Genomic DNA, 22,572 nt, shown 5'->3' with positions numbered 1-22,572 from the left:
CAAACCAAGAGAACTTGCATATATTCATCTCATTGCGCGCATATATCAACTTCAGACAAGTTAACTCAAATGAGCAGTGCTTTTACACAAACATATTTAAGTAATAGTTATATTGTTGTATTTTCTGATTCAATATCGTAAAACCACAAATGTACTGCGTGAATCACATTAGAAACTGAAATAAAGGGTTATTGTATAACTGTGCAATGTTTAACTACATGACGTTGCTTTGCGATTGTGAAAATATTAGGTTATGATAAAGTAGGACCATTTGTTAGGTAAAAATAGGGGAAAATATCAGATTGATTATGTAATATCTATAATTTTTTCCCAATTTATACTTTTCCCCGACAGTTTAAATATAACATATCTTTAAACCATCATGTGGTTCGATAGAGCTCTGTTTGTCAGAGGTAAATATTTAATAATGACATTATATTCTCTTGGTTTCGTTTGAACTTCTTTGGTAAAGACACACAAAACTGAAGTACAATATACAGATTGATTGTGTAATAGTATATAATTTTTACCCAATTTATACTTTCTCCCGACAAGTTAATTATTACATGTATCTTTGAACCAACAAGTAGCTCGTCAGATCTCTGTTCGTCAAAGGTAAAAAAAAATATGATGACATTACATTCTCTTGCTCTCGTTTGAATTTTCGTCGGTAACGACATACAAAACTCAAACATACCTGATTACTTATCATAGAATAAGCACATATTGTCCAGATAATTGAACATTAAAAAAAGTATTTTATTTAACAAAAAATGAGTGAATCGCAAATTTTAACTAAAAAAGAACCGAGGCAGAGTGTGTTTATAGTATATGTATATATGAGTTCAGATTGAACAGTATTGGCATATAGATTCACAAAAAAATAACATTAGACTTCGACTAAATATGTTTACCTATTTGTCTCAATTAAAATATCAAAAGTTAATGTATTGGATGTGAATATCAATTTTAAAGTAATAAAAAAGAATGTATGTATAGTTCTGAATGCAATAGTATGCGAATAGTTTGAAATCAGTAGAAACACAGATTCTACAAACTGTGCAATATGATATTTCGCAACTATTTCCAATTAGCAACTGCCATATTAGCTATATATAAATTTAGGTAATTATTATTCCCAATTTTCACTATAATAATACTAGTTATTGATATGACAGTTGTTATCCATGCGTTTGATAGGTTTGAGCTTTTGAATTGCCATTTGATTAAGAACTTTTCGTTTTGAATTTAATCGGATTTCAGTATTTTTTGTGATTTTACTTTAGAGCTGTTGGATATTCGAACATCTCGACAATCCTTGCAATTTAGATATGAAAATGTAACGGTTTCACTAAGAGAAATGTCGCATTTGACTGGATTAAATGGTAGAATCTATTTTAATTATATTACATAAAAAATCTTTTTGCAATTTTCATGACGTAAGAACAATGAAACACGTGTCAGGCAAAGTGTTATCTAATTGAATTAATGATGTTTGCTGTCCAAGTATCCACCTGCGCAAGACGAATGGCTGTTTGCTAAGAATAAGTTAATGCGCTAATAAAAACAATTGATACATGCACACAGTATGTCATTCAAACATCTCCTTTGTTTTTGCTTAAAAAGGATAGTTTTAAGATTTACACTTAAACTATGTATGACAAGAACGACAAAGTTTTACCGAAATATTACTATTTAAAACATTCGAAACTGAAGATACAGATTTTCACGAACTTCGCCATGTATGAGCATATTCTATAACTATTGTTTTAGCTCAATCAATAGTTATATTCTCACAAGAACACATTAATTATACATGTACGTGTTTTGTATTTCTGTATTAAATGTGTTCTCGTTAAAGGAAATCATAATAGTGTATGAAAGTGATGAAAAACAGGAATACACCAAACGTGTTAGCGACGAAATATATTTAATTTTATCTTCTTTAAAAACCATGTGTGTTACCTCTTTAAAATGATTAAAAATGTCTTCCAAATAATGAATGAACGAATGACTATGGTTATTTTCAAAGAAACAAACTGTTATTTTTACTTCCCGGTGAATTGACCTAATTTCTAAGTTCTTGAATCCCTATTCACATACTATATCTAAAATCCATGTTCCTCTTATCCCCAGCCCAAAGATGAGTTGTTGGTGACCGATATGTAATTTCGTAGCCTTTTATAGCTTACTATGTGGTATGGGCTTTGCTAATTGTTAAATGCCGTATGGTGACCTATGTTGTTTATTTCTGTGTCATATTGGTACCTTTTAGAAAGTTGTTCCATTGGCAGTCATATTACATCTTTTTTTATATGTAAAAAAATATTCAGAGCCGTTACTGTTACATCAGCACTTACAGGGGTAAATTCAGTAAATAAGTATACGTCATCAGGGACCGCCAATTTTGAGGAGAGCCTTCTGTATAAAACTGAAGTCATGTGCTCTTCTGATAGGTAGATAATGTTTGTAATAAATATTTGTTGTTAGATGGATCAAACCTAGAGTTGAAAAAAGAATAAAAAATAAATGCTGAATGTACTATTTTTTACTACAGGGTTGAAAAGTAGTGGGGTCAGATATGAAATTCATTGCGAATCTACATTGTTTGTAAACAAGGCCATGTGAATGCCCCAAAATGTCGCATGACCCTATGTTTTATTGTTGCAAACGGTAAGGATACATTTGTACTTTCATGAATTATATATGAAAGTTTCTAATATCTAAAGGTAAATCAGGTATAAATTTAATTCCATACATAGATAAGCATTAAATTCAAAGGGAGATTTTTTACTGAATGTACCACTACAAACATATACATATTAATAACATTGCATGCACACATTACACTCAGACAAGCTCGCACTGGGATAGACAATTATTTTACTGAAACATGTCTTAAGAAAATACAAGTCTTGATATATTGCCTATTAAAATGTCTGCAGGGCAGACACTAAATTGCCTCAACAGGACGACATAAACTACAGTTCAATCGGGAATAGCTATTATATATTCAAATAATAGATTTTACGCCTTAAAATAATCATGTTCGGATAACGAAGAGTCATTTTATTATGATGTAATGCATACTTTCTGATTTATTGAGTTATATTATTTAATAAATTGCATTACGTAACATAATTTGTATAATTTTACAAGACATACTATAATTTAACATATTTCATGCAAAAAGATGATCATCAGCTGTCTTTGAAAACTATTACCTTCTGCAATAGTAAAACATAAGTATTTTTAGATTGAGGGCCAGAAGTACTGTTAATAGTTGTATAGTTGTTAAAAATATTTGTAATGCTTAAGCGTGTTTATACAACAATCAACGTTAGCACCGATATTCTTATATGACACTACGGTAACAAATTGATCATTTTTCAGAATAATATAGGAGACGTTTAAATGAAATAAAGCATTGGAAAGTTATAGTTATAAACATGAACACGGGAAAAGTAATCACTCTTTAACCAAGAACTAGAAAAAAAAAACAAAGTTAGCACAGAGAATCGATTTGCATTTCAATTAAAATTAAAGAAATTAATATATCACAAGTTCGATGATAATACATTATCAAATTATTTCAACGGACTTGGTTTAATTTGGGTTAGTTCATTTTGAAATAACAGACATTCATCTATGTTGAAAATCCCCCCCCCCCCCCCCCCCCATATAACCGAATAAGTGCGTGAATCTTTTATTCATTTTCCTTGTATAGTTTCGAAAATTTCATATATAACTAGGATGCAGGATTGCGTTTCATAATAAACATCCTATATTTACCATGTTTGGTTCAAGGTGTTTAAATAACAAAAACATGATTTATACAAAATAAACTATATCGTAAAGACCTCTATGAATCAGGATTTTTTCTGACTTCAGTTGTATAAAGTCTATATTTAAATCTCAGTGTAAGAACAAGAGATATCTGTTTTCTTAAAATTAAATTGTAAAGGCGTATGATGCAGAATTCTCTGTCACTTCATTGATATGAAGTTTATGTTTGACCGATGCTGTCAGAAAATAGTAATGTTTGACACCAGTTTTACGTCAATTCAATAATAAGGACTTTCATAATTATGGTGGCTTTTTAAATTCAACCCATCGGAAACCATATTTGACACTGGATATTTGAAAATAAGAAGGTGTGACATATGATACTTACAAATTCAATTAAAAAGATCCGAAATAATGAAAAATATAGTTTAGATTTTTAAATAAAATAAGGGCGAACGATACAAGAGGGACATTCAAACTTCTAGTTCAAAAACAAAATGACAATGTCATGGCAAAAAAAGAACACAGACAAATAATAGTACACGAGACACAACATAGAAAAACTAAAGACTAAGCAACACGAACCACGCAAAAAAACTGGAGCTGATCTCAGGTGCTCCAGAAAGGGTAAACAGATCGTGCTCCACATGTGGCATCCCTCATGTTGCTCGTGTTATAACCAACCCGGTAAATAGTCTTATTCGGGAGGTCACATTCGTGACAACGGACCAGGATTGTAGTTATGACATAAAGAACATATTTGATATTATCTGTGAAACGGATATTCAATAACGGTCAACGAACTCGTGATTACATCCCAATACATTTACAAAAAGCATAATCAAATTCTGAAATAAATTCATCATCTTTTGTTTAGGGGTGATTTATGTACTAGCTAGGTCATGGAAGAAATTAGAATCAAAATTATTATTGAGCTTGAATATATTCGATCTGAAAATAGGATCTCTAACCAGCGTGAACTAAATAATCTTTGAAAGGGACCTGTTTCTAGTTCAAAATATTATCATGAGTCCTATCTGATTATTTTAATATCAATTATATGAAATTCCGACTGATAACCCTTTTCTTTATAAATGTTCAATATGAGATTAAAAATATGTACAAAAAAAGTCCCTTTGCTACATAACTTCATTTTTTATTTACAACTAGATTTGACCTTTCATTCGTTTGAAAGATTATCTGTGCATCACATTTTTAAAACAAAATTTCTTAAATATCAATAAAGTTTGACTTACCGCCCTGCATGAACTTGCAATTCGATCTCGTTAAGACTTCAGTTTCAAAGCCACGCTGTGACTTTGAGATAAAAAAACAGCAGCCAAAGCCATGGTCGTTTCTTATTGGTTCTGGTAAGATAATATTTGACATTTGTATCTAAATAGCATATATTCTTATCCATTTAACCATGGTTAACTACCCTGACAACGTATCCTGTCTCATGAAATGTCACAAATTGATGGTTTCCCTCTCTATGTTATATATTTAAAATACTGTCATTTTATAGTAAACAAAAGTGTCAATATGAAACTACAGTCTTAGCAACACGAACCCCACCAAAAACAGGGTTTGGTCCGGAGGGGTAAGCATATCCTCCTCCACATGTGGCACCCCACGAGTTACATTCTTAAAAAAATCACTGACTTAAGTTATACTTGTGAATCTACGATATATTTATTAAAATCGTATTAATTTTGAAGGTATGAGAGAAAAACAAATATATATCCACTTCATATCAATTGACAATTTTTCATAATAGGAAGTATTTTTTGTTATGCATTGTTTTTCTTTACGAGAAGTACGTACCTTGCAGTTTTTACTACCGCGTTCAGGTTGAAATTAAAACAACATCATACGCTTTTTTCTGTATTTACAGGTCAAAAATTTAGGTTGGTTATTTAAAATACAACGTTGTGTTTCGTTCTATAGCGAATGTTTGTTTCTCCTTGATATTACAAATAAAGTAAATACATCAACTACATAATATATTGAATCTTGTTTTTGAGTATTCACTTGGAACTTTCGTTGTCATTGATGTATAGACCATTAGAGTTACATCTCTAAGGACGAAATTCTGTTAGAGATTTACCACGATTAGCCGATATGTATGGACAATAATTAGTTTTCAAACATTTTTTGAAGTTAAATATATTCAGTAATCTCATTTCTTGACGAAGCATGGAATGTTGCAATTAGAAAATGACAAAAGTGTTATCTGGGATAGAGCCTGATTTGGCGTTGTCGGTTTATTTTGCGATTTATGAGTTTAAATGTCCCGCTGGTATATTTCTCCCTTATTTTGCAACTGTTAATGAAAGGATCATAATGGTAAAGTGTAATGTACCTATGAAATCAAGTAACAAACGTAAATAAACATAGCTATGCATACATGAAATGAAAAAATGTACGTTATTTAGACAGCGACATCAATACACATAACTAAATAGTCTATTTGATTATACCAAAACTGAGTACTTTCTTTGACTGTTTTATATATTTTTGTGCATATATTAAGCAAAGCTATAAAATTAGCTGAAGTACAACACATTTAAAACTTTGTGTTCTAGTACTGTCTTATCGGGATGGTTAGAAAGACTTTAAAAGAATACTAGTACATAAAATAAGCACTCAATTTACAGTCACATATTGAACAAGATTTAAATGAAAAATTATGCAAAGAAAGATCATCATAAAAATTAAATAAACAATGGATAAAATTCTCTGTGGAAATGACAAGTGCATCTCTATCATATCAGATGATACAATGCCAGTCATTTAAATATAAATAAAGGGAGATAGAGATATATATGACTAAAACAGCAGTAAATGTTAAAAAGTGAAACTTACTCACAAAAACATCTAGATTGAGTTTTGTTTACCTTAAATAGACAGTAATGGACATATTAACCAAGTTATGAGTGTTATGCGCCATAAATAAATCTAATCTTCACAAGTCATAAACACTACAGGATAGTCTGAGTGTATACTAATCTTTTTGATAACTTTTACAAACTCATATATATTAGTAGTACATAAGAAATTTAGGTTAATCTGCTTTGAAATGCGAACGAAAATGCAAACTGCACATATACATATTATAGTTAATTGCTATTAATAAGTATTGCAATATTCATTGTGTTTAAATGCAATATCAGTATTTAGTTCTATTTTAATCTTTAATCAATCCTTATTCTATCTTACTTTTGAGATATAGTTTTTCATATGTGACGTAATTTTTCTGCTGTTTCAGAAATTTCATATGTTCATAGTTTTAATGCCTTTTCACCATCGTATGTGACGTAATTTTTAATGCCTTTTCACCGTCGTATGTGACGTCATTTTCATAATTTACTGCGTTGAGGCCTGGACTGAGTCGGGTGTGTCTATTCTGTGTTGGTCATTCATTATGTATTCGTGTTTGTTTTATGTAATGAGTTAATACTGTATATCTGTTATATTCATTTGATAAAATTTACTGTTTGCAATAGCATTAATTGTTCTAAATAATTAGGATGTTCTTATCCCAAGCATACAAAAGTGGCCGTATTTGACACAACCTTTTTCAACTTTTGATCTTCAGTGCTGTACAACTTTGTACTTTTTTTCGCTTTCGATCTTTTATATCTGGGCGTCACTGGTGAGTCTTGTGTGGACGAGGCGCGTTTTTGACGTATTAAATTTTAAACCTGATGCTTTTTGTTATTCATTAATCATGTGTTTCTTTGTCTAATACGTTTTCCTATTTATTTGTATTGTAGTCCTGTAATATTATGTTGTCATTTCTATGTTATATTTAACATTGCCATTAAAGTGCGAGGTTTGTCATGCCACAAAACCAGGTTCAACCCACCATTTTTTCCTTTAAAAATGACATGTAACAAGTCAGGAATATGGCCATTGTTATATTATAGTTCGTTTCTGTGTGTGTTACAATTTAACGTTGCGTCGTTTGTTTTCTCTTATTTTTGAGTGTAAATTGACATTGCGATAAGACGTGTCACGGTCCTTGTCTATCCCAAATTCATGTATTTGGTTTTGATGTTATATTTGTTATTCTCGTGGGATTTTGTCTGATGCTTGGTCCGTTTCTGTGTGTGTTAGTTACATTGTAGTGTTGTGTCGTTTTTCTCCTCTTATATTTATGCGTTTCCGTCAGTTTTAGTTTGTTACCCCGATTTTGTTTTTTGTCTATGGATTTATGAGTTTGAACAGCGGTATACTACTGTTGCCTTTATTGCATACAACCAAAATAAGTAGATACCAAGTTAAGGAGACATTTGAAAACAAAAATAATTACAAAATAATACAGGACCAATAGACATAAGAAACTCACAAATATTATGTTCACGCGTACTTTGTCATGAACAATCAAGCAATTGTTAGTTGACCTTCTTATAGAGATTCACACTACCTGTCGGATTCGTAGTCTGAGAAAGAGCTAGACTAAAATTCATACAGGGTAACAATAAAGGCGATCTCAAATCATTTTGAAAGCTTACTGATTTTACACGCGGTGCATTATCGGCGCGGTTGATTTATCAAATTAATTGAAGCTTTTTTTCTTTTTTTTGACGGACAAACAAAGCTTGTTATTTACGTTTGCCTACAGATATGTTTATAATTTTTAAATTTCAGAACAACAGCTCCTGTTATTAACCAATCATTTTGATCTATATTGAATCAACACCTCTTCAAGTTAAATCATTGAGCTCTTTTTAAACAATACGACGTTTTTCTTTTCTCCATTCGACAATTCCACAATATCTTTAACATTTCAGCAGTGCAGTTCGCAGTCGAACTTTTTTTCAACTGAAAGATCAGTATTCTTTCATACAATTTCAGAAATAAATATATTGAACTGAAAACCTTATAAAGGAAAAAGATAAACAGAAAGTATCCAAACGATAGGAAGAAGGCGTGTATCGGGGGGAAATGTATGGTAAACTCTAGTAATAAAAGCTCGTCAGTTATGGTAGCATTAACGCTGTGTATTGTCAGACCTATTATCCATTTATTTTTTACGGTCTTGTTCCTATAGTGCTCGTACAGAGATAGGGAATCCTTATTCTTGTTTTCAGATAGAGATTTGATTATTTTATTATCCATTACACTGACAACAGATAAGCAGAAAACCGGACCGCAGAAAGAGAAAGTACAGGAAAGACAACAGATCAAGTCAGCGTTGATCGTGTTATTAGACAATGTAAATGTTATCGGAACTCTTTGATGGCGTATCACAACAACCTCAACGCCATAGTTGAAGATAACTGCAGTTTTAATACTCACCAAAAAAAAAAAAAAAAAGATGCAATTGATAGTTAAATGATTAAAGTACAATATCTCTATTATTTTATGATCAAATTCGTCATTTAATCTGTCTTATATGGACACGTTAAAGTCATAAACGTCTTGTAAAGCTCTAGTATTACATATTTGAATATTTAATATATGTAAATAGTATGAGAAGTATGCATACAATATCTCTTATTTAAAACAATTACTTCTACTTTGATAGTTATCTCACTGCCCAAAAGACTCAATCAAATGTGAAGAACTGTCATGTATGCAACAAAGACGTATATCGTGGATGCTAGAATATGACACCATGTTATATTTGACGTTCGCAAACTATATTAAAAGTAAATAAACAGTTTTGATTGGCATTTTAACAGTTTAACGCGTTATTGAAAAGTGAAAATCAACATTAATTTCTGTTCATTACTCTCATCTGGTTGTCGATATTATACGTGAATTAATATTGACTGTTTGATGTATAACATCTTGCATTTGATTTATAGTTTCAACATTTCAAAAAAACATAATAATATTACAAACTTGATGTAAACATTGGCAGAATTACTACATGCATGTACAATATTTCAGATACGAAATTATGGTGAAAGATTATCAATTATACTAAACTTATAGTGTATAGCGCAAGCCTCTCGTTTTGTTTCAGTGCCGCTCGAATCGAACTAGTTTAAAGGCAGAACAGTTATAATATGTTGAAAAGCAACATAAACCAAAAAAAAAAAAAATGGCTAAGGTATTGTATGCTCGGGGATAGAAAACCCTTATTAATTCGATTTACACAATGAAATGTACTTAAAGACATTGATCATGGACGTGTTACATTAAATAACCGATTACAGTGCTTGCATGGCTGCTACGACAAAGAATTTTGCGATAATAAGCATTATTATTGTAAAAAATAGTCTTTTCGGGAATTTCAAAGTATTTAACCCCGCTGCATTGTTGCGCCTGTCCCAAGTTAGTACCCTCTGGCCTATGTTAGTCTTGTATGATTTGCAATTTTAGATTCTTGTGTATAATTTGGAGTTCAGGATGACGCCCATTATAACTGAACTATCATGTATATGTGTTTAAGGGCCAGCTGAAAGATGCCTCCGGGTGCTGGAGTTTCTCGCTGCATCGAAAACCTATTGGTGACATTCAGCTGTTGTCTGTTCTATGGTCGGGTTGTTGTCTCCTTGACACATTCCCCATTTCTCAATTTTATAGGTTCATGCTTTTGAGAGTGGCACTATAAATTACGTTCTTTAAGTGCACACTACTATTGAGTTTCTAATATTAGTTATTTATTTCACGTCGTCTTCCTCAAACATGTTTTACTTAATAATCCCAGGTCGATATAAGCAATTCGTTCATAAAATGAAAATTAAAAACTCGTTTGTTCATGAATGACAGCTGCTGTGAAACTAACTAATCAATTTATCATATCTATAAGTACGTGAAAAAAACTTGAATAATTTTGTTCTCGTTTTTAGATAAAAACCCACATGGCTAGGAATCTTGTTAAATCTGACAAATATTTTGCACATTGCCTGTATAGTTCCATTTAATAATTTAAATTACGTAATATTTGTACACGTTGAAATATAACTACTAATTGCTGAACAAAATTGACAACCTACAATCTAATTTTCGCCAAGAAAGTGTCAAGCATTGTTACAGAAATTAATAATTTAAGTTGAGAATTTATGTTATAGGGTATAAGAAAATAAATTTAATTGTAACTTTCATATTACATGTATTACGTAACTACAATTTATCAAATTTAAGAGCTGTCAATCGTAAGAGTATTGCAATCATCTTCGTTTCATTGTTCGTATCTGTTTTTTTCAAATTTAGAATTGTCTTATTGTGTGCATCTGTGGTGATTTGATTCTAACTGACAAGTATGCAATTATCTACCACCGACTACATTTATCAATACATTATTTAATTACATGTATACGTCCGTATCTTATAATAAAGCTATTGCTTATAGATGAATAGTGCATTTGCTAATAGTGTTACGTATCACATCTGTGTCATGTATGAATTATAAGAAAAGTTTCTACATTGCATCATGTCTATTAACTCTTGGTACAACTAGGGAAATGTTTATTTGTAGATCCGTACATCAGTTGCTTCATTGTAATAAGGTTTTGAAGATACAGTTAAAAAAATGTTATGTCAAGAAATGACAACAAAAGGAAGTACAGAATGTAAAAATTTCAACGCTTCTGTTTTGGTGAGGTTGTTGTTTAATAACAAATACACTATTCTGCAACTCTAAACTCATCAGCCCTACAAATTTTTTTTGTGTTTTTATTGTGTATTTTGCTTCTTCTTATTTAAGATCTGAAAAAGAAATATTTTATGAACAAGTCTATTGCATTGCATCCTTTCCAACATCATTACTTTAAGCTATCACTATCTTGGTTGTTATACTGATGGCGACAAACGAAACATGTTCCGACCGTGTGATTTGTTCTCCGTACAATACAATACAATATTACATTTATCAACGCTATTTGAATATTATTTCAATGCTGTATTCAATAATTTGATTATCCCTAAGAGAACAAACAAATACAAGCAAAATATATACTGTACATTTAATGATATTTTGTTTGAATTTGTCATTGTCCAGGGTTTGTTCGTGTAAAACGTTGTCCATTCTGGTTCTCTCTAAGTATCAGATTGACTAATCAAGATGTTTTTACAAACTTATCAAGATATAAAATTTTAAGAAAATAAATACCACCTCATACGTAATCTGACTTTTAATATCATATGTTATCTTTACTTCTGACACCCAATCAATAAAACATTATATTAGTTTATACCTATCATGATTGCAGATAAAAAAACAACCCTTGAACTGAAATATATTCAGTCTAATTTATCCCAACAATGAGGTATTTCACACAATAAAAATGTGACAACATAACATTAGTATTATCCACAATAAAACAAATCTTACCAGAACGTCTGCATATATTCCAGAAATTTGCGTTTATACCTATTTTTGATAAGTTTAATGTTGAAGAAAATAATTTTGAAAAGTCCTCCGACACTTTCCAACTTAACATCAAGCACATCAAGTCATAATAATAATTCAAATGCATCGTATCGCATTAGTAAGCATTTGTTCTATTGCGTTTCAAAATCCATTTCATTAGGCATGAATTTATTCTGCTTTCATTACCTCTATATCATTAAGAGCAGAAGAGTACATGTAAATTCGGCAACACAATGAATTTGATTAACGCTGGTAATATAACACGCTGTTTGATACCTCTGAAGTATAAATTATTATTGTTTTTTTTTTTTTAAATGAACTAAGAAACGATTATATTATGTAACTAATTGTTTAATTAGGTACCCAGTGGAAAGTTGACTCACCTTCATGCACTGCACAAAATGCAACGTTTGTCACATTTAAACGACGTCACAAACCACAAGGTTGTGTACTAATAATACAAACGAATATAATTCATATTGAAGAAATTAATACATGTAATTCATTCTTATAATTGTGTGTTGCATATATTTATGTAATGAGAATAATTGTCATTCCAAATTAGAATTGATTAAACAGAAATAGAAATCTATGTTATTTGTGATACACAGATATATACAAGTTAACGAGCTCTAATTTGAAGAATGGATATGTTATAGTGCTTGGACATTTGTCTTTTTATATAAGATTTTACACAAAGACGGACGAGCAAAGGAGGGAAGAGCTAACCTTATTCATTGACGTTGTATTTAGTAATTGTAAGATGCAACATAACTTATCATTACAACATCTTATATTCCAATTAAAATATTAAAATCATTTTTTTTTGGTTTGGCATTCACTTGACACTGTATGATTATAGTTTTAGAAAATGTTTTATATACTAATATTTGCCAACGTAAGTGAACCATCTTGTTAGTATCTTGAAGATACGTCAGTAGATTTTGCTTTCAAGTTTGTTTTTCTTTGAAAAATTCAAAACCTGTTAGATCTTTTTCTTTTTTATTTAGTTTCTGGTTTGTGAAACAAATCGACGTTGAAAATATCTATAATAAAAGTAATTTTCCTCATGATCAATTTGTTGAATGATGTTATCTGTTGGTGCTGCTAGGAACTGTCTATTCCATGTCAAACAGTCCTCAATCGTTGGGTGTACGGTTAAAAGACTTAAAAGACTGTTTCTATTTCATCTAGCGACACATTTGTTTTCAATCATATATTCGATTTAGTGTCTTTATGACATTATGAACTGCCGTTTCAGGATGTAAGCATGAACTGTTTTTTGTACAGTGAAATTGATTTATAGGATCTTAGATATAAACCGGAAATAATTGTTTTAAAGTCGGAAACGGTAAACAACTTCCTATATGATATAAAAAAAAAAACGACGATTAAAGCCTTGAAAAAAACCCAATGAAATCAGAACTTGCTTCTTAGTATTGTAGTATTGTTTTCTTTGTATATTCTTCCTCTCTTGCTGCAGTTAAGAATTTGTATAATTATTCTTTTAGACTGTCATTTATCGGTTTATTTCTTTATATTCGGGATCGAAAAAAGTTAGAAAACTATTTTTTCATGAACTCGGCAAAATGTGAATGAGGGATTTTATTCATTTGTAATACTTTTAATCTAAATGATGAAAACTATTTTGTGTTGCATATTAATATTACGACATATTTTTGAATTTCTTTCAAACTTGTTTTTTTTGTGGGGAGGTAATCAGATAATTCTATTTTCATTGAAGAATTTTGGTGAACGTATTCATTTAGTTTTGGAGCTACATAGTCTTAAACCCGTAGCTAACAAAAATTTTTTTTGACCCATACTTTTATTTTGAGATGTATTGGAAAACGGGATTACATTCCTACATTTTGGTAAAATTATTCAGAACTCTATTGCTTTTGATATAGAAACCGCAAACTGCAATTTACATTAAAGTGTGCTTTGTCGACATTAGAAATGCCATTTTGTCCCGTATCTGTTATTACAGACTATCTTGAGATGTGTCATTGAATGTGCATCGTCGCCCTTGTATACGTTAATCCTATTTTGTACATGTACAGTAGACGAAGAGTAAACGAAAATGCAGAATTTTGGATTAACAATGTGATGTATTATATAGATTTCTAACCTTTCTTTCACATTTTACAGATAACTGCTATTTTTTCTTGGCGTTATAATTAACTAATCATACATACCAGAATTGAAATTTGTAAGCAAGACACTCAACATACAGTATGAAGTTTAAAAGCATTGAGAACTCAATGTAAAGAAGATATTCAAAGACGTTACAAAACTGTCAGCACTTACAAGCATATGTACATTAATTACATTGCATGTACAAATTAAACCCCAGACAAGCTTCCACAAAAAATGTCTGAAAAAAATACGAAACTTAATATAATGCCTATTAAAATGACTTGAAGGCAAAAAGTAGTTTGCCGAACACATGGAACAGGACGACGTAAATTACAGTCCACTCAAGTATAAATACTTAGTAGCTGTTTTATATTAAAATAACCGGTTTTACGCCATGAAATAATCATGTTCAAATATACAATAGTTATTTTCAGTATGATGTAATGCAATATTGTTTGATTTATTGAGTTATGTAATTTAATTCATTCTATTACATAACATAACTTGATTTGATATGAAATAACAAGGATTAAACACGTATCGTGCAAAATGATTAGAATGTGAATTAACGATGTTCGCCGTTCATCTGATTTCACTTTATCAAAACACTTATTGAACCTTATTTCAATGTCGTGCATTCGAAGCACTTTTCTGATTACATGGTCATCGGAAACGCTTAAGCCATTGTAAGCCTCAGAAATAAAGACTTATTGCTTTTCCTAATGAATAAATGATAATTTAATACATTTTCAATAGAAACGTACTATTATTTCCTGTTCTTTTCTAAAACTACTTTCCTAGTGTACTTTTAGAATAATACAGTTGACCTATGAATTACTCTTCTTCCATTTGTTCCCTCCCCCACGCAGAAAATTATTTACGAATAACTATTTTTCTATCTTCTCCTCCCCATTCACAAAATATAATTACAGACACTTTTCAGAGATATTACTCAAACCAAGAGAACTTGCATATATTCATCTCATTGCGCGCATATATCAACTTCAGACAAGGTAACTCAAATGAGCAGTGATTTTTACACAAACATATTTAAGTAACAGTTATATTGTGTATTTTCTGGTTAAATATCGTAAAACCACAAATGTACTGCGTGAATCACATAAGAAACTGAAATAAAGGTTTATTGTATAACTGTGCAATGTTTAACTACATGATAAAGCCTAGTGTTTGTGAAAATGTTAGGTTATGATAAAAGTAGAACCATTTGTTAGGTAAAAATAGGGAAAAATATCAGATTGATTATGTAATATCATATAGTTTTTACCCAATTTATACTTTTCCCCGACAGTTTAATTATAACCTATCTTTAAACCAACATGTGGTTCGCTAGAGCTCTGTTTGTCAGAGGTAAACATTTAATAATGACATTACATTCTATTGGTTTCGTTTGAATTTCTTCGGTAACGACACACAAAACTCAAGTACAATATACAGATTAATTGTGTAATAGTATATAATTTTTACCCAATTTATACTTTTCCCGACAAGTTAATTATTACATGTATTTTTGAACCAACAAGTAGTTTGTCAGATCTCTGATCGTCAAAGGTAAAAAATTTATGATGACATTACATTCTCTTGCTCTCGTTTGAATTTTCTTCGGTAACGACATACAAAACTCAAACATACCTGATTACTTATCATATAATAAGCACATCTTGTCCAGATAAGTAAACAATAAAAAAAGTATGTTATTTAACAAAAAATGATGGAATCGCAAAACTTAAAAAGAACCGAGACAGAGTAGGTTTATAGTTTATGTATATATGAGTTCGGGTTGAACAGTATTGGCATATAGATTCACAAAAAATAACATTAGACTTATCCTAAATATTTTTTCCTATTTGTCTCAATAAAAATATCAAAATTGATATGTATTGGATGTGAATATCAATTTTAAAGTAATAAAAAGAATGTATGGATAGTACTGAATGCAATAGTATGCGAATAGTTTGAAATCAGTAGAAACACAGATTCCACCAACTGTGCAATATGATATTTCGCAACCATTTCCAGTTAGCAGCTGTCATATATATTAGATATATATAAAACTAGGTCTAATTCCCAATTTTCACTATAATAAAACGTCTGTTCCTATATGACAGTTGGTATCCATGCGTTTGATAGGTTTGAGCTTTTGAATTGCCATTGGATGAAGAACTTTTCGTTTTGAATTTTAATCGGATTTCAGTATTTTTGTGATTTCACTTTAGAGCTGTTGGATATTCGAACATCTCGACAATCCTTGCAATTTAGATATGAAAATGTAACGGTCTCACTAAGAGAAATGTCGTATTTAACTGGACTAAATGGTAGAATTTATTTTAATAATATTACATAAAAACATCTTTTTGCAATTTTCATGACGTAAGAACAATGAAACACGTGTCAGGCAAAGTGTTATCTAATTGAATTAATGATGTTGCTGTTAAAGTATCCACCTGCACAAGACGAATGGCTGTTTGCTAAGAATAAGTTCAGGCGCTAATAAAAAAAATTGATACATGCACACAGTATGTCATTCAAACATCTCCTTTGTTTTTGCTTAAAAAGGATAGTTTTAAGATTTATACTTTAAGCCATTGTTACATCCTTTTGCGTGGTTTCTATATTAAAATTTCAAATGAGATCAGAAAAATAATATATAACAAGAACGACAAAGTTTTACCGAAATATTACTATTTAAAACATTCGAAACTGAAGATACAAATTTTCACGAACTTCGCCGTTTATAAGCATATTCTATAACTACTGTTTTTAGCTCAATCAATATTGTAATATTTTTTCACAAGAACACATTAATGATACATGTACGTGTTTTGTATTTTGTATTAAATGTGTTCTCGTTAAAAGAAATCATTATAGTGTATGTAAATGATGTAAAACAGGAATACACCAAAACGTGTTGGGGACGAATTATATTTAATGTTATCTTCTTTAAAAACCATGTGTGTTACCTCTTTAAAATGATTAAACATGTCTTCCAAATAATGAATGAACGAATGTCTATGGTTATTTTCAAAGAAACAAACTATAGTTTTCACTTCCCGATGAAATGAAATAGTTTCTAAATTCGGGAATCCCTATTCACACAATATAATTAGAATTCAAGTTCCCCTTATCCCCAGCCCAAAGATGAGTTTCTGGTGACCTATATGTTCGTTACCGAACTATCAGCATTTAGAAACATATAAACATTCATAACATTGCATGCACACATTACACCCAGACAAGCTCTCACTCGGATAGACAATTATTTTACTGAAACATGTCGTACGAAAATACAAATCTTGATATATTGCCTATTAAAATGCCTGCAAGGCAGACACTTAATTTCCTCAACAGGACGACATAAACTACAGTCCAATCAGGAATAACCATTTTATATTCAAATACTAGATTGTACGCCTTTAAATAATCATGTTCGGATAACGAAGAGTCGTTTTATTATGATGTAATGCATGATTTCTGATTTATTGAGCTATGGTATTTAATAAATTATATTGCGTAACATAATAAGTATAATTAATTAATTGACAAGACATACGACGATTTAACATGCATCATTTAAAACAGATTTGCATTAGCTGCCTTTGAAAACAATTAACCTCTGCAATAGCACAACATATGTATCTTTAGATTGAGGGCTAACAGTACTGTTAATGGTTAACATATTTAGTAATGCATTAGTTTTTTAAATCGTAATCAACGTTAGCACCGACATTTAAATATCATGCTACGGTAACATATTGATCTTCTTTTAGAATAATACATAATATGTGAAATAAATTCAAGTATTGGAAATGCAAGTTATAAGTATAAAAATAGAACACGAGAGAAGTAATCACACTTATAACAAGAACTTGAAAAAAACAAAATTAACATAGAGAATCTATTTGTATTTTACATAATGTTTTATAAATCAAATTATCACAAGTTCGATGATACTACATGATCAAAAGAGGGACGAAAGATACCAAAGGGACAATCAAACTCATAGATCGAAAATAAACTGACAAAGCAATGGCTAAAAATAAAAAAAAAGACAAACAGACAAATAATTGTACACATGACGCAACATAGAAAACTACAGACTAAGCAACACGAACCCTATCAAAACTGGTCAAATTATATAAACGGTCTGGGTTTAATTTGTATAAGTTCATCTTTAAATAACATACATTCTTCTATGTTAATATCATACTGGTTTCTTCCATGTAATCAAATACGTGCGTTGATCTTTAATTTATTTTGCTTGTGTAGTTTCGAGATTTTTAAATATAACTATGATGCAGGATTTTGTTTTGTTTCATTATTAACATCCGATATTTACTATGTTTGGTTCAAGGTGTATGAATGAAAAAATAACATGATTTATACACAATAAACTATATCGTAAAGACCTCTATAAATTATGATTTTGTCTGACTTCAGATATATAAATTCTCTATCTAAATCTCAGTGTCAGAAACAAAGGACACCTGTTTTTTTTTTTAAATTAAATTGTAAAGACGTATGAAACTGAATTATCTGTCACTTCATTGATATACAGTTTATTTTTGACCAATGCTGACAGAATATAGTAATGTTTGACCTCACTTTTACGTCAATTCAATTATAAGGACTTTCATAATTACGGAGGCCTTTTTTTATTCAATCCATTACTACGGATACCATATTTGACACTGGATATTTGAAAATAAGAAGGTGTGACAAATGATACATAAAAATTCAATTTAAAAAGATCTGAAATAATGACTAACATAATTTAGAATTATAAATGAAATAGGGGCGAAATACAAACTCATAGTTCAAAAATAAAATGACAATATCATGACAAAAAAGAAGGCAAACAGACAAATAATGGTACACAAGACACAACATAGAAAACAGAAGACTAAACAACACGAACCACACAAAAAACTGGAGCTGATCTCAGGTGCTCCAGAAAGGGTCAGCAGATCGTGCTCCACATGTTGCATCATTCATGTTGCTCGTGTTATTACTAACCCGGTAAATAGTCTTATTCGGGAGGTCACATTCGTGACAACGGACCAGGATTGTAGTTATGACATAAGGAACATATTTGATATCATCTGTGAAACGGATATTCCATAACGGTCAACCAAACTCGTGATGACGTCCCAATACATTTACAAAAAACAGAATTAAATTCTGAAATAAAGTAATCATCTTTTGTTTGGAGATGATTTATGTACTAGCTAGCTCATGGAAGAAATTACAATCAAGATTATTATTGAGCTTGTATATATTCGATCTGAAAATGTGATCTCTAACCAGCGTGAACTAAATAATCCCCCAAAGGGACCTGTTTCTAGTTTAAAATATTATCATGAGTCCTATCTGATTATTTGAATATCAATTATATGAAATCCCGATTGATTACCTTTTAAATTATAAATGTTCAATGTGAGATTAAAAATATGTACAAAAAAGGTTCCTTTGCTACATAACGTTATTTTTTATTTACAACTAGATTTGACCTTTTATTCGTTTGACAGATAAGCTGTGCATCCCGTTTTTAAACAAACTTTACTCAAATATCAATAAAGTTTGACTTATCGCCCTGAACTTGCAATTCGATCTAGTTAAGAACTCAGTTTTAAGGCCACGCTGTGACTTCGAGATAAAAAAAATTAAATACAACAGCAGCCAAAACTATGTTTGTTTCTAAAGGGTTCTGGTAAGATCACTTTTGACATTTGTGTCTAAATAACAAATATTCTTTTCCATTTAACCATGGCATTGCATCCTGTCTCATGAAATGTCATAGATTTATGGTTTCCCTCTCTTGGTTATCTATTTATCGATAACTGTCATCTCATAGTAAAAAAGTGTCAATATGAATGGCCTTGACTTTTATGAACTGCAGTTAGTTATACAAGTGACATATTTAGTTTACTATAAAAAAAGTTTTTTTTTCAATCATTGTATATATCATGTATATAAGGACATTAATATACCAAATCAGCAATGTGACAGATGTTTCCATACGTTTTTAGATTTTAATTTTCTTGATAACTTTCCATTTGAGTCTTGCCTATGGGTTAGGTATTTTTACTATTTTACTTTTAAGTGAAAAAATATCATCGTGTTCTATCAATTCCGTTAGAAGTGGTGTAAATATGAAAAACATCGAGTTACTTTATTATACAATTTAGATGATGCAGATATCATTTATGCATTTGATTTGTAAGTAAAGAATAAATTATGGGTTAAGTGTGAAGCTGCCTGTGCTTTATTGTTAAATATTTGTTTGTTTTTTGTTCTAATTGAGATTGTGACACGGTGATGACTGTTGTACCCCTATTTTGAAAATTTTGCCTATTAAGTCTGTCTTGTTCACGCATCATTGTAAATGTAAAGGAATTGATGCGATTGCTATACAAGTGAAAAGTTTAGCGCTATCAAACCAGGTTCAATCCATCTTTTTAACATTTGAAAATGTCTGTACCAAGTCAGAAATATGACAGATGTTGTCAATTTGTTGGATATGTTTTATCATTTGATTTTGCCACTTGATAAGGGACTTTCTACTTTGAATTTTCCTCACAGTTAAGTATTTTTAAGATTTTCGGATGATGTAGCGAAGTTGCCTTGCTGGTGTTGCAATGTTCATCTTCTGTCGGTACATTAATTCCTATAATTAACAAAATGCAAATTATCAAAGTAAGTTATAATTAAAGTTCCATCTTATCACAGGCATAGATAACCGTAGCCGTATTTGGTACAACTTTTTTGACTTTTGGATCCTCAATGCTCTTTAACTTTGTACTTGTTTGGCTTTATACATTTTTTGATATTAGCGTCACTGATGAGTCTTATGTAGACGAAACGCGCGTCTGGTGTACTAAATTATAATCCTGGTACCTTTGATAACTAATCATATGTAAAAAAAAGTTAGAAAAATAACTTAAATAAACAAGATAAATATGCAATTTTAGAAATTCTTTTTTCAAAAAGTCGTATCAGAAATACATTGGTGTCGAGATTTAATGATTTCTATTGCGGAAGTTTGATATTGTTAACACTTGATGTATTGACCAATTGTTAGTTGTCTTAATGACATATCAGTAAAGACATCAACATCCTATCCAAATGATAACTGCTTGTCGTAATGTCTTTGTAATATCCATACAAATTGCCTTTGTGTAATGAACCATGGAAATCGTTTCGGAAAAAAGTGACATGCAAAGAATAAATAAAATTGAGAAAGGAAATGGTGAATATGTCAAAGCGACAACCACCCGACCATAGAGCAAACAACAGCCGAAAACCTATTTGTAAATAATCCTTTAGATATCATTGAAAGTAAAATATGCTCTCATACTTTATCAAAGATTTTCTTTATTATTTGCCCTAATTTCAATATATCTTATAAGGGTTCAAGCTCTTATTTATCATAAAAAAAGATGGGATAAATTATATATCTTATTCCGGAATCTTTTTGACTACTATTATGTGCAAAATAAGATATGCTACAAAATACCCAATTATTCTTCCTTAGATAAGGCAAATATCTGACTGCAAAGTGACAATAAAATGATTCTATGAGTGTTCAAATATTTTCTTTTTACTTTCGTGATTTTTTTCTTTTAGTGAGAAAAAAGTAAGTTCAAAATTATCCATGTAGTATCATACTAAAAGAACAAAAGTTAAAAGCAATGAGTTTCTATTGTTAGTCCTAATTCGATAGTTTCTTATCATTTTTGCAAGAGAGAGTAGAATGCTTTTAAAATAAAAAGGTCTCAAGTGTCGGAAAAGCAACGACTCTTTTCATTACTTAAGTCAGGCAGAACTATGTTCAAGGTTTTCTGATAATAACATTAATTGGAATCCTGCATCTTAGGCATATCTACTTAAAACTACCGCACCAGGGTACTTGATGAAGAACGCAGTATATTATAAATATTGGTTCATTTATACAAAACCGATGATTGTCAGCCTTACTTTTTTCGTTTGTTTATGACATTTAAACCTTCGTCTTTTTGTAAGGTAGCCATAGGTTGCTCAGTCTTCAGCTTTTTATGAATAATTTGATGAATTAAGGTCAATTTTCTGTTGTTAACTTTTACTCTTGGAACTGTCTGTTTATTTCGAATTGTGATTATTAAAGGGCCTTTTTCTAATTTTTTCATTTCTTTCGCTACTATATTCTTATGTATTAATATCAAATGGTGGTTCGTACATCATATTTATAACAATGTTGAACTCATGTTGTACACGTGTGGCTAATGTTTTTTGACGCAAGGAAGATTCGATTATATGAGATCATG

Source organism: Mytilus edulis, chromosome 14, assembly GCF_963676685.1.
Source record: "Mytilus edulis chromosome 14, xbMytEdul2.2, whole genome shotgun sequence".
NCBI classification, from domain to species: Eukaryota; Metazoa; Mollusca; class Bivalvia; order Mytilida; family Mytilidae; genus Mytilus; species Mytilus edulis.
Note: the sequence above shows the minus strand (reverse complement) of the source record.